This window comes from Gambusia affinis, linkage group LG17 (assembly GCF_019740435.1).
Source record: "Gambusia affinis linkage group LG17, SWU_Gaff_1.0, whole genome shotgun sequence".
In the NCBI taxonomy this organism is placed as follows: Eukaryota; Metazoa; Chordata; class Actinopteri; order Cyprinodontiformes; family Poeciliidae; genus Gambusia; species Gambusia affinis.
In genome coordinates, this window is record NC_057884.1 from 5,023,140 (window position 1) to 5,039,250 (window position 16,111).

At 39.7% G+C, this 16,111-nt stretch overlaps 1 protein-coding gene across 6 annotated transcripts in view; it reads left to right on the plus strand.

Annotated features, from left to right (window-relative positions):
• The first annotated feature begins 6,855 nt into the window (after positions 1-6,855).
• Positions 6,856-16,111, plus strand: part of tnca (tenascin Ca) — a 41,781-nt gene continuing 32,525 nt past the window's right edge. For 2 of the 6 annotated variants that reach the window (XM_044144831.1, XM_044144832.1), the window contains exon 1: positions 6,875-7,274. The gene's annotated coding sequence lies outside the window, so the exon portion shown is untranslated. Of the gene's footprint in view, positions 7,275-16,111 lie in introns of all 6 variants that reach the window. The other 4 variants (XM_044144827.1, XM_044144828.1, XM_044144829.1 and 1 more) reach the window with 4 other exon arrangements.

The following is a 16,111-nucleotide window of genomic DNA, read 5'->3' on the forward strand; positions in this document are numbered from 1 at the left end:
TTATTTTTGTAATTCTAATTCGCACAATTTTGAGGTCAATAGAAATGTAGCTACGGAGCATTTCAGTTATTCTTTGCCACAGCTAACTCCAGCTAGCTATAAGCTAGCTAGCTACAATATTCTGGTTACATTAACTTTAGTTATGTTTGGAAAAATATTTACTTTTAGGAGTATTTTTACTATTGTGTACTTGAGTAACTTTGTAATGAAGTACTCTTACCGGAGTAAAATGTGTGTGTCTTCTACCCCCTGAGTGACTTCACTGAATGAAGAACAAGCTTGTTTTAGCTAAAAATTCACCTGACACAGCTGCAGTTTCTGGTTAAAGTTGCCTAAGTTTTCTATTGAAAGAAATTGATTTGGAAAAAAAAAAAATTCTTTTGTCTGATTTTGTAATTGTGTTATTTCTATAAGTTATTTTCATTTCGGTATTTAAAATACCAAAACTTGCACATAACTTTGTATCTTGGTCCATTGAATGATTGATGTTTTTTCGATCAGTCTTTTCTCGAGAACCAAATACTCTTTTGAACGGCTATTTTTTACTTTTAAGTAAAAATGTGTTGAAGTACTGCTACTCTACCCACCTCTGTTCTTTGCCATAATAATCTATTTAAACTGCTAACTTGCCCTTATTATGTAGTTTGTTTTTTTTCTTCCCAACAGTGAACTGGGTGCAACCATCAAACACAAAGTATCATAAGTTTATGAGATTCATGGTGGGTCCTAAAAACTAACGCGGTCATCCAGAAGTAAGCCCTTCTGTTCGGCTGTGTTTACAACATACTAAGTTTGCTGAAAATAAATCAGTTAAATGCTCTGGGTGGAGGGTGGGGGAGAAATCTAACCACCAAATAAACAGATGTGTTTCCATAGAAAAGTAAAAGCGGGAGTTTATTCCCAAGTTTATCAGTGCATTAAATTCAAAGCAAACAGAAATCTAAATCAGAGCGTCTAAGATGAAAGTTGCATTATTTTTTTTTACAATGCTGGATCAAAGAGGATTTTATTAGCTTTTTATTTATTTTATTTTATTTACTCTGTAGTCAACGAAACAAACAAATAAACAAGACATGTCTGTTTCAGATTAAACGCTTTGAATTTATTTCCAGGCCAAAGTTTCTGATCCAAAAAGAGCAACTTCTCTTTGCGTTAATATAAGTTCGTTTGAAGTTGCGAGAAGAACTAGCTTGTGTTGTCCAGTTAGTTCACCTTTATGTCTGCAGCGTTTGTGATACGGTTTATGGGCAGCGGCCCAGGGCGGTACTGAAAATGGGGGCACCTTCCTCAAATAATAGTCTAAGTAGTTTCTTTTCCACAAGTGAATTTTTTTTTTTTTTTTTGCCTAAATCATCTTTAGGCAAAAAATAACTTATAGACTATTGTTGATATGAGACGATATAAGAACATATAGCTTATCTCTCAGGTACAAATTGTCAAAATTCACTACTTCTTTCATGCGGGTGTCAACAGGGTGTTTTATCATCCCCAGAGGTTTGATGAGTTGCTTTACTTGCTAAGACGCTATTCGTACTATAATTGCCGCTGCTGTTTTGTGTCTTTTTATCACGCAATCAAGCGACTGCTACCTTCAGTTGTCGGCCTCCTTCAAAGCCCTAAAACAGCACAAATAAAACAGAAATGATAAATGATTGTTAGAAAAGATAAAGACACATATTTTTAACCTTTAACAACATCTGTTTGTTGTAGACCCAAATTCCAGAAAACAGCCTTCATGTCCTCTTGTTCCACTAAAACGACACAAAAGGCAATAATTTAAACATGTCCGAAGGCAAATTATAAGTTCTAGGAAAGTAATTTCTGAATTCTTAAAAAAAAAAAAAGAAAACCTGCAGATTTCAGAAAGTAACCTAAAAGCTTCAAACTATTCCTTGTACCTCCCAGCATAGAAACTTGTATATCTCAATAAATTAATCTATAAATTCTAGAAAAGTAATCTGTGAATTTCAGAAATTTAGATTTATGTTCAGTAAAAGCAAAGTGTACATTTCAGGAAGTAACTTGTATTTTCTGAGAAAGTAGCTTGTAAATTCCTAGAAAGTAACTCATACGTTTCGGGAAATCGCCTGGAAGTTCCAGGTCGGGCGCCTGTGAAAGTAACCTGTAAATACCAAGGGAGTAAATTCTCTAAAAGCAATCTGTTAAACTCAGAAAGTGGCTTGTAGTTTCCAGGAAAGCACTGCAAGTCTCAGAAAGTAAGTCATACTTTCTAACGAGTTCCTGTTAAGCTTCATATTAGTCTGTTGAATTCCAGTCCAAACCGTCGGACTAACAGTACAAAAGCAAAAAATCAGCAGTGCTCCCCACCGTTTTTATACGTTTATTTAGTTTCTTACTCTGCTGGTCATTCAAAGTTTAAAGAAAACCTTTGGTTTTCGAGGTCAGAGTGAAAGACGATGTAGCGCTTCTGTCCAAAATGTGACGCTGTCGACCCACAGTGCAGATATAATCCGTTGTTTCTTGGGGGATAAGAGAGACTGAGTAAGTCATGGAGCTCAGTGGGGGATTTTAAGGCTTTTCTGACCGACTGACCTTTCCTTTAGTGTCACTACGAGGCTGAGATTTGCTGCTTTGAGCTCAAAGCACGAAATGAATTCCCATGAAATTTGAGACAGATGTCTGTTTCCCCCTCCAGGACAAATAACAAGACAGCGTCGAAAAATTTCTAAACCTTTCATTTTAACACTGCAATACGGTAATACATCTCAGAACAGTGAAAATATTTTAGATGTCCCTTAGGCAGGGACCTCAAATACGGATAGATATGTTGGTAAATACTGGACGTCCCCTTTTCTGCAGCTAACAAAAAAATTATTAAATTTGCTTACTTTTCTGTTTTTTTTTCTTGTTCAGTTTGTCCTCTTCAGACTACTTCATGAGGATTTGTGAAGTTGAAGTTTCAGAGTCGAGATTGAAGAATCAACCCTCGTTTGAAAAGACGTTCTTGAATTCTCCTTCAGCTGTGAATTCAGTAGCTCTGAAAAGCATCCAAACCATCTTTGAATTTTCCTTTTTTTCTTTTCCATTTTGTTATTTGGGGCTGCACAGCGGTGCAGTTGGTAGAGTTGTTGCCTTGCAGCAAGAAGGTCCTGGGTTCGATTCCCAGCCCGGGGTCTTTCTGCATGGAGTTTGCATGTTCTCCCTGTGCATGGTGGGTTCTCTCCGGGTTCTCCGGCTTCCTCCCACAGTCCAAAAACATGACTGTCAGGTTAATTGGTCTCTCTAAATTCTCCCTAGGTGTGAGTGTGTGTGTGAATGGTTGTGTGTCTTGTATGTCTCTGTGTTGCCCTGCGACAGACTGGTGACCTGTCCAGGGTGAACCCGCCTCTCGCCAGGAACGTTAGCTGGAGATTGGAACCAGCAACCCTCCTGACCCCATTAAGGACAAAGGTGAACAGAAAATGTATGGATGGATTTTGTTATATTACAAGGGCAATTTTTAATGTATGTTTGGGAGACCGTGGAGTTAAAAGGGACATCACACCATTGAACGGAAATGCTGACCAGAAAATGACCACTGAAGAGTTCTGTCTTTTAGTTTGGAGAAAATTTTCAAAGCAGTTTTCTTTCCGCCTCTTTCTTTTTTGCTTCCTTTCTTTGTCTTTGTGTCTGGTTTTCTGTCTCTTTCTGTCCTTCTTTATTGTTTTTTGTCTCGTTTTCTTTCCGTCTGGTTTTTTTCTTTTTGTCTTCTTTTTCTTTCTTTTTTCTGTCTTTCTCTCTTGCTGTCTTCCTTCTCAGTGAAGCTAGATACAAAAGATGGATTATGAGAATGCCCCCATTCAGTCCACTGAATGTGCCGCCACTTAAAGCTGAAAAATAGGAAGAAAAAAAACAAAACTTGCTAATGTAAAGTCAGAAAATTCTCAAGAAAAAGTTCTGGGTGTGAATACTTTTCCAATGTGCTTCGTTTTGCAGGCGCTTCTCGTGTTTCTCCACCTTCTTGCAATGCAAACTGACAAAGCTACTTAGCTCGTGTGTGCCATCAGCCTAATCTGGATTTATTCCATGCCCGCTTTCCTCTTTCCCTCAGATTTGTCGTTTCAGATTTTCTTTTCTACATTTTGCGTGGAGAAAGCAGCAAAAATGACAGTTCCCAACGTTATCTCTCGGAGAGGCCTTGTTTACGGTCAGAGTTTGTATAAATAGCAGATAAAATGTAGATGGGAGCGCATTTACTTCTAGTCATAACCTAACTCTCACGGCTGAATCGACTCCCTCGTCCTTTAGGGATAAACTAAACGCAGGAGCGTCGTCTGTTTGCACCAACTGAGCTTCAAAAAAAGTGATATCATTACAGACCGTGGAACAGCTTGCTTTTTTTATTTTTATTTTCCAGGAACCGACACGGCCGGGGTTGTTCAACGTAAAGAATGCGTCCTCTCTCCGCTCAGCCCATCTGGTAAATTCACATGTGTCCATGAGAAAGAAAAAGGAAAGTGTCCGAGCGAGGGGGGGGGGGAATGCTTCCTTGAGGAGCTAGAGATTGATTTCAGTCTGTCAGTGATTTATCAGATTAAACCGAAACAGTGCAACCAGGAGGAGGCTCACTACATAATTAGAGGATGAACTTTAGCTTCACCTTCTGTGAGAGAGCTGCTGTCTTTTTGGCAGGATAAAAAGTCTACATCTCCCTTTAATTGGTGTAAATAAACAGGAACACACATAAAAAAAAAAGACTAAGCTTAATAATTTCAGAACTTTTTGCTTGTTTTTTGAATGCATTTTTTATTTTTATTTTCTTTGAAACATGCATGTGTAAAGAAAGTAATGGTGAAGGAAGAGCGAACATGGATGGCAGGGGTGTCCAAAGGGTGGTCCGGGGGCCATTTGTGACCCTTGGACTGATTTTTGTGGCTGTGATTCAAAAATGCTGAGAATTTGCCTCATCCATCACAGGTTGTTGAAGCAAATGGAGCCTTTTTTAAAAATTTATAATCAGAGTAAAACTGTTACCGACATAATTTATAATAATCGGAACTGACGGATGTGATTTCCTTACAATGTAAATTAAGTGCAACACAAACTGTCTTCTTTACAACCTGGACGAACAGAACCATGTTTGTCCAGAGACATTGCTGCAATCAAATCAGATTTTCATTCAATTCGGATAAATATTGTGAGCATTTTGAGAGAAATCCCGTTTTTATAGCTGCAAATAAATTCCAACTGTTCAACTGAGGCCCAAACAATTTGAAAGATGGATGCCTTTCTTTTACTACGGCGTATGTGTAAAATCCTTTTTAAGTTTTGGATCTACGATGAATATTATCCCTGTTCTACAAAATAGCATAAAAAGGGGGGGAAATAATCGCACTGCTTCATGTGCTTGATTTTAGTTCTTTCAACTTTCCCTTAAGTTGGTGATTTTGGTCCACAAGTGTGACATATGGTATCGGTTTGGTCGTCAGAAAGCAGGTGGTTTTTGCTATCGGCGCTGTGTATCGCCAACCTGAAGGTAAACGGTTTGTGTCCAGCATGTGTGGGGTCTGCAGAGACGTCAGTTCCTCTTTTTCCTGACCCCAGATCTGTTCAAGTCCTGGACGGAGGGCAGATAAACTCCCTCTTTCCAGACATGACTGCTCATTGCCGTCCGGCCCTTCCTGTTTCGTGGATGAGCCAAACCACACAGTCACAGATGAGCGCAGAGCAGACTGAGTAATGGCCGTGTAGAACATGACCAGCATTTCCTGTGACAGGTTGCTGTACTTCTTGAGTTGTCGTACTTCTCCAGGCTGTCGTCGTCGTCTTCTTCTTCTTTTTGTAGTTTGCTTCAGTGGCAACATCCGCATGTTGATCACATGACTCCCGAGGACTAAAGAAGTTTTTCATTTACAGTTTTGTGAAATAAACCAATTTGTCTAGTCCCACAAAACGCCTCATCCTCGCACCAACGTCCTTTTCATTTTTTTTCGAAATTGCAGAGCAAATTTATTTTCGGAATTTCAAATGGCGCAGTTATGTGGTGAATGGAAACGCAGCTGGCGATCCACGGTGGAAGGAGGGTTATTGAGAATGACGTGAGGAGGCAGAGTGGCAGGTACACGACAAAAGGACTACACTTCTGCCAGACATCTCAGAAAATTTGAGAACAATTGCAGTAATTTCTGGAAAAAAAAAAAAATTGGGAATTTCTTAAAGTCAAGAATAGTCTTGAAAAGTTTTCGACTTGTCAAACTCAGAAATGTTCAATTTCTTTCCTGAAAAATCTCTGAGATAACCATAAAAAATTTATTTACATCTGATTTGGGGGTGTTTTTAAAATTTACTCCTTTTCTTCTGTGTTCAATGGTCCTAATTCACCGTTGTACCGCGGTATTCTCAGCAACTCGAAAGGCAAAAATCTTTAAGAAACAAAGAGATGAAGAGATTTCGACTTGTTTTTGAGCTTCAGTTAAACGTAAGAAAAGGTCATTTTGGTTCTCTTACGTCATTAAAACCCTGCAGATTTGAGCTTCTTATTCGCTGCAGCTCTTCAGCGAAGACAACAACGGTTTCAGTAAACTTCACAAACTCTTCACTGCTTTAATCATGAAGTCAGACAATCCCTCATCATTATAACAAAAATCGCCTGAAGGTAGACGTCTGCCATGCTGTCTGCAGCCTTTCCTCGACTTTCCTCTCATTTTGCTCTCCTTTCACCCCGCCTCTAATTTTCCTACACAACCACAAGGTCCACTCTTTTCCTGTCATGACTCCCGGTAACAGTGGCATCTCATTTAGAGGCAGCAGGCCAGCTCTGCATCCATTAGCTGCAGCGGAGGGAGACGGAGAGGGAAGGACAGGGTGGCAAAAAAAAAAACCCAGCAGGAAGGGAGGGAGAATGACGGCTATTTAAGGGGGCTGGAGTTTAAAAAGCAATGAGTGTCTGACCTAAGCACTCCTGAGCCTTTAAAAGACATTTCCTCCCACACCAATTCTCCCTCTCTCTCTCTCTCTCTCTGCTTTTCTTTTCTTCTCCTTTTTTTTTTTCTTTGGCTCGCTCTCCCTGTCAGAATCGGAGCTGAGCCCCAGCCTGAGCTGTGAGCGCTGAGGGAAGATAAGGAGCTCTGGCTGAGGGAGGATTGACGGAGCTGTCTGCCACCTTGCTCGGAGCAACAACGGAAGACGGAGCGAAGCATCCTCCTTTCTTCTTCTTCTTCTTCTCCTCTTTTTCCCTCCAGCCAGCCGAGCTGAATTAGGAAGGAATCTGGAGGAGCTCCAAGTGTTGAATGCAGAAAATCTGATCTGATTTGATCTGATCACACCAAACACAGGTAAGAAGACACATTCATAATACATAAGAGCAAAAAAAAAAAAAAGCTTGCTATTGTTTCGGATGTTGCAGATGTGCAGAAGTGATCTTTGTTTTCCAGTTTTTGCTCCTGTTGTGTGCACAAGTTGTCAAGTTGGACTTCAGTTCCAGGAAAGATCAAATAAAATCAGCGCATGCCGCATCTGCTGAGATTTTGCAGCCTCATTATTCACCAAATCCAGTTTTTCTTTTTTTTCCCACCACAAAGCTGAAATGAAATGAAATAAAAAGTGGGCAGCAATCAGAGAGGGGGGCGTCCATTTTAGTTGAGCTTAATTGAAGTCCAAATGTGGTTGATCTGAGATTTTTTTAAACTTTTTATTTATTTATTTTTTTTGGTGGAAAGTTTGAGTCACATGTTCCAGTTCATGCTCAGCGGATGTGAATCGTAACCCTTCCTCCTTTTAAGTCCTGTCCATTAGCGTGGATTTCTGTCTCCCACTGAGGAGTCGGAGGGGCTTTTTGGTGTGAGCCTGGATCCCTGGGATGTGAGCTCACCCCAAACCCCCCAAACCCCTCAGATGGACAGCTGGGTTTCAGCTCCTCAACACATTCCAGACACCCAGGGGGCATCGGGGGGCCTGATCGTAACTCACCTTGTTTTTCCTGTTGAAGGTGTTTAGATTATTCTTCAGCTTCTGGTTAGGAGTGACTGCAACAGGCTGCAAAAAGGTGAATAAGGGTCTGCTTGTTTTTTTTTAAGTGTATCTGTTTCGTTTTAGAGGCACTCTTAACAGAGCGTTGTGTTATGTAATACCAGTCTCTGTTTCAGCACATGACCTTCAGCTCTTGAAGGATTTCTTCTGAAATTTTAGTGGAATCACGTTTTAGTCCAAGAAAATTATTTTCCACTTGCATGGTTTTCTATGATTCTTAAAAAGAGAAATCAGGAGTATTTCCAATTCAACTGAGTTGAGCCCCCTTTACTCTGATGCACTTAATGAAGTCGAGTGCAGTTTGCAAATGGACAGCTCTGTGAGGGTTGGTTAGAGCAGTGCTCCCCAACCTTTTTAGTACAGTACGATGCTTTTGTTTCTTACTCATTCTGCTGCATGTTGGCGGCGCAAGACGTAACCGACAGCATCCGGTTTAGGATTTTCAAAATAAAAGCTCGTCCAGACTCAATACATAGAACGGACATATTTAATTATTTCTTGCGCGGCCCGGTACCAATTGGTCCGCAGCCCGGTGGTTGGGGACCGCTGGGTTAGAGAACAGCAGTCATGAAACAGTTTGATGAAGGGAAACAGCAGACGGATCAGGGAGAAAGTGATCGTACACATTATTTTTGCCCCAGAGTCATGATGGCAAATTTTACTGGACGATAAATTATACCAGTAATTATTGCGATAAACAATAATATCGTTGTCTTGAGATGATTTTCAAGCAATACAGTCAGGGCCGTGATTAGAAGGATGAGGGCTCTGGGTACACAGCTGGTTTTTGTGCCAAACAAAAAAAAAAAAAAGCTATTCACTCATAAAAAAAACCCCAGTGCATTAATAAATAGGTCTATATGTCAGCAGGTTTAGAAAGTCCCATCTAAGATGGGCTGTAAGTTAAGAATTTTCAAATATTTGAGTATTGTATTCATTTGTCGAAATGTAACATTAAAAAAACAAACTTTATATGACAGTTTTGTATTAGGTACAATATAAAACATGCCTTCATTACAAAAACATTCCAAATCTTTGGAGCGCCCCAAAGCTAAACGCCCTGGACTACTGCCCCTGTTAGCCCTTTTGTAAAGTCTGGCCCAGAATATATTGATAGTGGCATAATACTGCAAGTGTGTGGTCTAATTTCAATTAAAAAAACAAAACAAAACACTGGAACCAAAAGGTATTTTAAATATCTAATAAAAAAACAATAAAAAATAAACAAAGAGACCAAAAAAGGCTAAAGAAAAAGCACACACAACCAAAACCATAAAGGAAATGGATTATGAAATCTGGAAACAAAAATATAAATTATCAGAATAAAAATGACCTAGCTCCTTTTTAATGTATCATGTGATAAATTGATGTATTGCTTATTGCTACAGGTTTGTCCCAGAGTCAAATTCTTGTCTGCAAGAAGAATAAATCTGCAGCCAACTGTGAACACACCATCCGTACTGTGAAACATAGTAGTAGCTGGAATATGCTCTGTGGATTATTTTTGCTCAGTTGGGACAGGGAAGCTAATTGTACGACCGTCGGAGCTAAACAAGCTCAAATTTTGAGGTGTCGTAGGATTCAAATGCAAACAGGATACAGGCAGGTGAACGGCGAAAATGAGGCCTGATAAGAAAAAGTAAAACACATCAGAGAGAAGGGAAAACGGCAGGAATCGCAGGAACAATGATGAATGAGCACAGTATCAGGTGGGGTGATAATTATCAACATGGGAACCAATGTGAGTACGATAAACGGAGCAAACCGCTGGTGAAGAGGACTGAGGAAACTAAGGGAGGAACGTGACCAGACTGGACGAAATTGAGCGCAAGGGAAACAGAAAAATATCACAGCACAGGAAAAACAAAAAACTGAACCTAATTAAACACTCGGAAAGTTTGAGTAGAACAATAAACCGTGTGGGGATCATTACACGCATCAAAGTCCCACACAGCACGACAAATACAGGGCGATTTGAGACTGGTAAAAAGAGCTGGTACTTGGGCGGAGGTTCACCTTCCCTTGGCAAAACGGCCATAAACATGCAGTTAGAGGTATCATCAAATGCTTCAAGTCAAAGCCAAGTTACTCGTTTGAGTGATCCGGAAAACTCCAGGCTGAAATTCGTTTCAGAAACTGCGGGTGAATCAAGAATGGCATTTTTTTTTTTTGTACATGATTTTAGATTAAAGTCGTTTGCGAAAAAGATTTGGCAACTTTTAGACGCGAGGTAAACACTGATCAAGAAGGATTTAAACTTGAGGTGTTGAACTCGTACAAAAAATAGTTTTTTAACATATTTGTTAAGATTGTCACCAGTAAGTCATAAAAAAGAACTTTTTTTATAACAGAAAAAACAACCAATCAGAGCCAGTGGGAGGGTCTCAGTGCTGTCAATCAAGCTTGTCTACATGCTGCCAAATGTGCTAATGGTGGAAACGCTACTTGCAAGTTTACCAGAACTGTTTATCCGCCGTCGTCAGTGGCCATGCTAACTAGCCTTAGCATTCATGGCAGGCTAGCTGTCAGAGAACAACGGGGTCAAGTGCGCATACGAAGGTGATTGACAGCGCTAAGACCCGCCTCCTGGCTCTGATTGGTTGTTTCTAGTTAGCACTGGGAGCAATGGATTGTGGGAAAGATTACGTGCTGATTTATCACGTAAAATCGCAGCAAAATCCAATGAAGTATGCGGTTGTGATGTGACAAAAGTGTGAAAAAGGCTCAAAAGGAATGAATCGTTTAGCAAAGTAGCTGCTACGATTGAAAAGGCGTTAGCCATCAAGTTTGTAGACAGTTTTCCAAAAACGGCTAAAAACTTCTCACCTCCTCTGGGGATGTTTGGCATTCAGGCGTGCCCGGTTGAAACTTATCAGGTAATCAGCTGCCGCATTGTTTTCTGTCGCTACATCAGCCGCAGCGACTGCTCCAGCTAAGCGGCGCGAGGTCGCTTCCAGCTGTGCCAGATGTTAAAAGGATGTGGATTTCCAAATGCATGGAAACTAAAGATATGCACACAAACAAACCCACAGAAAACCAAGCGGAGCACTTGTTTTCTGCTGGCCACCGGGTCCCCGACACTCAGTGTTTCCAACGAGGAGGGTGTTGGGCCGGGAGCGCCCCGCGGGGTGTGTGTCAGCGCTGCGTCACTCATCGGAACCGATTGTGCAGACGTGACCGAAGCAGACCGTGCGGTTTGTAATTTGAGATTAACCTACTCTTCTTTGTCTGGATACATGACGAGCACCTTCATGGAGTTTTTTTTTTTCTTTTTCTCTCCTTGACTTTGCAAAACAGATGTCGTCAGTCCACGGCCAAAATTCCCAATATTTTTTTTATTTTATTTTTTCCACGTGGGAAAGTTTTCCTGATCCTGCCAACGTGGGGGGAAAAAGGCACTGAAGCTACGGCGAATGGATTATAGCTTAATGCTCAAGTTATATTAGAGTTTCAGGTTTTTCTCCCTAAAATTGTCTTCCCATGTCTGAGAGTCACAGAAGACGTCCTTGGTTCACCCGGGTCCTGCTCTGAATGATGCATTCTGGGGATTTTTACTGTAACAAACCAAAGCCTGCACACACTGTCCAGAAACGTTACATAAACACAGTGTCTGCGTGTCTCTGAAAAGTGGCAGTCACTTCATAAAACAACCAAGCAGTTCCCTTAAATTTGGATTATAGCAATATCCTTGTGTGTGTGTCTACAAACTCTAAACATGGAGGATGTTTTAAAAATGTGTTAAGGCTGTAAGCTAAGAAGAATTGTTGTGAAAACCAGACAGCCGAAGAGGCTGCGATTACTCTCTGTCATGCTGTTCTAATTACGCTACAGGTTAAATGGATGGAAACAGGATTTCTACATATGTGTTGTGGTCAGTTTGGCTTTCCGCCTGGTGTGTATGCTACATGAGCTGCAGGAACTTCACCAAGGAGCCAGAGCCACAGTCATGGGAGAAATAAACTTCCCATGACTGACATAGGAAGAACTTCATAAGTGGTAAATGGAGCACAATAATGATGCGCTGGGAGGAAGTGAAGGAGATCCATCGTTTCACAGATTAACTGTCTCATATTAAACTGTCACACAACATGATGACAGTTTTAGCAAAGATGTAAAAATTATATATATATAGTAAATGTCTCATACTGCAGCTTTAATGGTAGAATAATGAGTGATGAATTTTACATGCACTAATTCTACTGACCCAATGTCCCTTAATCACACCAGGCGCCACGATGGACGTCAGAAGTGAGGGATGGGAGTATTGAGCAGAGCAACTTAAATTGTTTTCCAAAGCTGTTATTGCCAGTTTAGTCATGGCCCCTACGTGTTCCAGTCTAGCTAAGTTGTCTGTGAACGTAACAGACCGGGTTGAGGCTCATAGACGGCTATATTTACAAAAGTCGGAATTAACTAGCTAAGAAACCGAGCCAAACCTTCTCCCTCCTGACATGCTGATCAAATTGCAAGCTTTGCCTGAATCACACCATGGAGTTCTGGAGAGTGTGACCATGTGCAAAAGGTCAATACTTTTTTTTTATTAGCAAAAGCCCACCTCTGGTGTAATGGCTTTGTTAGCTTGAGATAGTTTTCTTAATTGGGGTCACACCTGCAGCTGTGTTACGGCATCACCTCAAAAACACTGCTTCCTTAAATGAACTTCCTCAAGGCTAGTTCATCTGATACAATTTCAAGATGCTTAGAGGTGCCACCTTCATCTGTTGGAGCATTCATATGTTAGCATAAAGAAACGACTCTTGAAACATGAGCTAAAAGACCATTTAGAGGAGAAGAAGAAGAAGCTAATACTCTAAAGGCAATATGAAAAGCCAGGCTAGCAAATACAAGCTTACAACATGTCTTATGATTATTGTTTAGCCACAATGTTTGCTAGCTAGCTGGCTTGCTTCGCTCTATCTAGCTAACTACCCATCTATCTTCATTGTAGCTAGCTCTGTTAGATTTAGTGGTTAGGGTTATCTAGCTTTGCTTTAGCTATCTATCTAGCTAACTCTGTAGGTCTGTCTATTACAAAGACAGCTATGTTTTTTAGAAAGTCAGCTAAGAACTACTTATGGATGGTTTTCTGACTTACAAAGTTAATATTTTGCTTGTTTATATATTATTTATTACCTCATTCCTATTACATAACTTTGCCTTCCACTTGGATACCTTCACAACTCGTATGAAAGCTCTTCAGAAGAAAATTTACTTCCATCATGTGTGCCACACCATAAATATTCAGCGGTGCACGCAAGACATTTGTGAATATTTTCCTCATCTTATATTTGGCCAAAAAAGCTAATAAAACATGTTTTTGGGTTATGCAAGCAAAGTCCAAAATCAGGAATGAACTGCATCCAAACTCATGGAATGGGAGCCCTCCTGGGGACTTTATGGGATCTGCTCTGTACCTTGAGGACCACAAATTATCTTTGTTGCGGTAACGTTTTTTTCTAGAAGCGGATCAAAAAAAATGTATACTCCAGAACCAAGTTTTTAGATTTGCAGCTTTCAGTTACATCCCGGCCCACTCACCAGATGTGTGAGAAATTGTAAAACTCCAATTCAGTTTTATATATATATATATATATATATATATATATATATATATATATTATATATATATATATCTGTTTTTAAATGTAAAGATTAGCAGAAATACTGGCAATGGTGTCAGGGAGGTGACACCAAAGGAGAGTACAGTACAAAAATAAGTTGACTGAGAAGAGGTTTTTATAGGCACCATGTTGCGATGGGAAAGGAAGTGGTTTCATTCTTTTCTTGTCACTGTGTGATCAGTTTACAAGACACAAGGTAAGTTCAAAGATCTCCAGGGCCTGAAATTCTTCTCCCTCTGCTGTATTGTCTTTCCTCGACAGTAAATCTTTTGGCGGTCCTTGCAGAAAAATTCAGCACAACCCATTTTCCTCACATTTTGGAAGAAATAGATTCATATTTGATTGTGAGATTAAGGGGTCAGGGGAAACTCTGGTACTGGGATGAGCTTTTTATTGGTAAACTAATACAGAGATGTGCAGATTTATTTGAAATTTATGAGGCTTTTTTTTCATTTCATTGTTTAAATATTTATAGCTTATGGATTTTTACTTGGTCTAAATCCGCATTTCCTTCTGAAATGTAAAGCCTAGGGGATGGCATGGTTTTGGCTTTTTGGGGTTTCTTGTAAAAAGGATGTGGATAAGACTTAATTTATTTTTTTATTTTTTTATTCATGAGGAACTGTTTGGACTTTTTGTATCCCTGTGGTATACTAATGTCCTTTTAAATTTAGAAGAGGCAAGACATACAAGTTTACTGTCATGGCAATGGAGATGCAACAAACGTTCAGTAAAATCGTCTGAAGATGTTTTTCTTTGTTGAAGTTCCCGATTGTACTCACACGAATCGATCTCAACCCAGGTGCATATCATGATTCTTTTTACTTTTATTTATTTATTCATTTATTTTATAAAAGTGCAGGTAATGGTCCTCTGTCTACAAGGTTTTGTTTTTTTTTAGCTCTTCTGAACAGATGCTATTAATAAGAGAAAAGACATGACATGATCCTTAAGCTCTGCCAATATGCAGCTTGCTGTAAACGGGTAACATGTCTTCCAGACAAAACAGCAGACTGTAAGAACCGGTCTCAATGACATTTGCAGGCAGATTGAGGATAAAATGCTTCACATGGCATCATCGTCGGTTGTCATGTAACCTAAAAAAAAAAAAACTGAGGGAAGCTGTTTCCAGTCACGAGGAAGAGGTCATTCATCACATCAGGCTTCTCTATCCATTTTCAGTCATCTGTCATCACTCAACTGCTGAAGAGACTCATTACAAGGTTTTCCCACGCTGCGGCAGGAGCTTGTTGCTCCAAATCAGGGTGTTGTCGTTGTCCAGGTGTTAGAAGATGCAAAAAAAAAAAACTTGTGGGTGCATCAGTGAATGGAGTGAACTAGGATTTTGTTTTATTAATTTTTTAATTTTTTTATTTATTTTTCCCCTCCTGTAATTGTAAGTTCTGCTGAATCAAAACAGCTGAGATTTCTCCACACTAGCGTGAAATCCATAAAAGACGCTGACGTGCCAGCACAGCTGTGGATTCTTTTGTCTTGAGACATTTTTAGGGATGCGTAGCATTTTCCAGAAAAAAAAAACCCAAAACCTTTTTCTTGAAAGGTATTTTTTATTATGTGTTTGTGGTTTGTTTTGACATTGATCGCCCCAAATATCGTTCACTGTAGTCTGTAGATGAACACAACCTGTGTAGACATAGTAGAAATCTAATGATTCACTCTGAACAACATCTGTGAGAAGAAATTACCATGTGGACAATCCAGATAAAAATCTTTTCCTTCCTAACTTATTTGTCTGTCACTTGTTGCAAAATTAAATCTCATTAAAACGTAGCTCGGCGTCTTGAGTTGCTTTACATACTGTCATACTGTTTGAACGTCTTTCATTTTCTTTTTTGCTTTGACTTCTGAAAATTAGCCGGCGACAATTCAGAAATGTTGTTTAGAGATATGTTTGTCAAGCTGAACATAATTTTTTTCAAGCATTTGTCAGTGAAAACGACTTGCTCCTTCAGTGTAGTTTTTGAAAATGGCAAAAGAGGGAGACTTTTGTCTTTTGGAAAGATTTCAATTCTGCTTTTTTCAATTGCTTCGGTGTATTTCTCTGATCAGAATTGAAATTGTCATCAGTGCTACTTCAACCTCTGCTATTCGACAATAGACTGGTACCACGTCAATCAGCTTACTCATTAATAAATGCTGAATAGTCATTCCCTATATAACAAAAAGGCAATAATTTATAATTGTAGTGTGCCTGTAGGATTAGCAAAGCCGTTCATTCAGTCCTTGTTGGTCACGCTTCCAGATATTGAGTCAACATGAACAGCCGCCTCGATGAGTTTGATGCATCTCTGTTCGCAGTGGGGGATAGTTGATTAAAGCGCAGGCAAATTCTCATTAGCTTCATAGCGTCAAACTCAATAGCTGAGTGTCTAGAACCTCTGTACAAAGCAAAGCGCAGAACAAGGGGCTGGTTTTTTACCAGACTATTGTTTCTATTATTCTCTACTGTGCAGTTATAATGCTTTTATTGTACTGACAAATTAACTTAATTGCACTTTCCC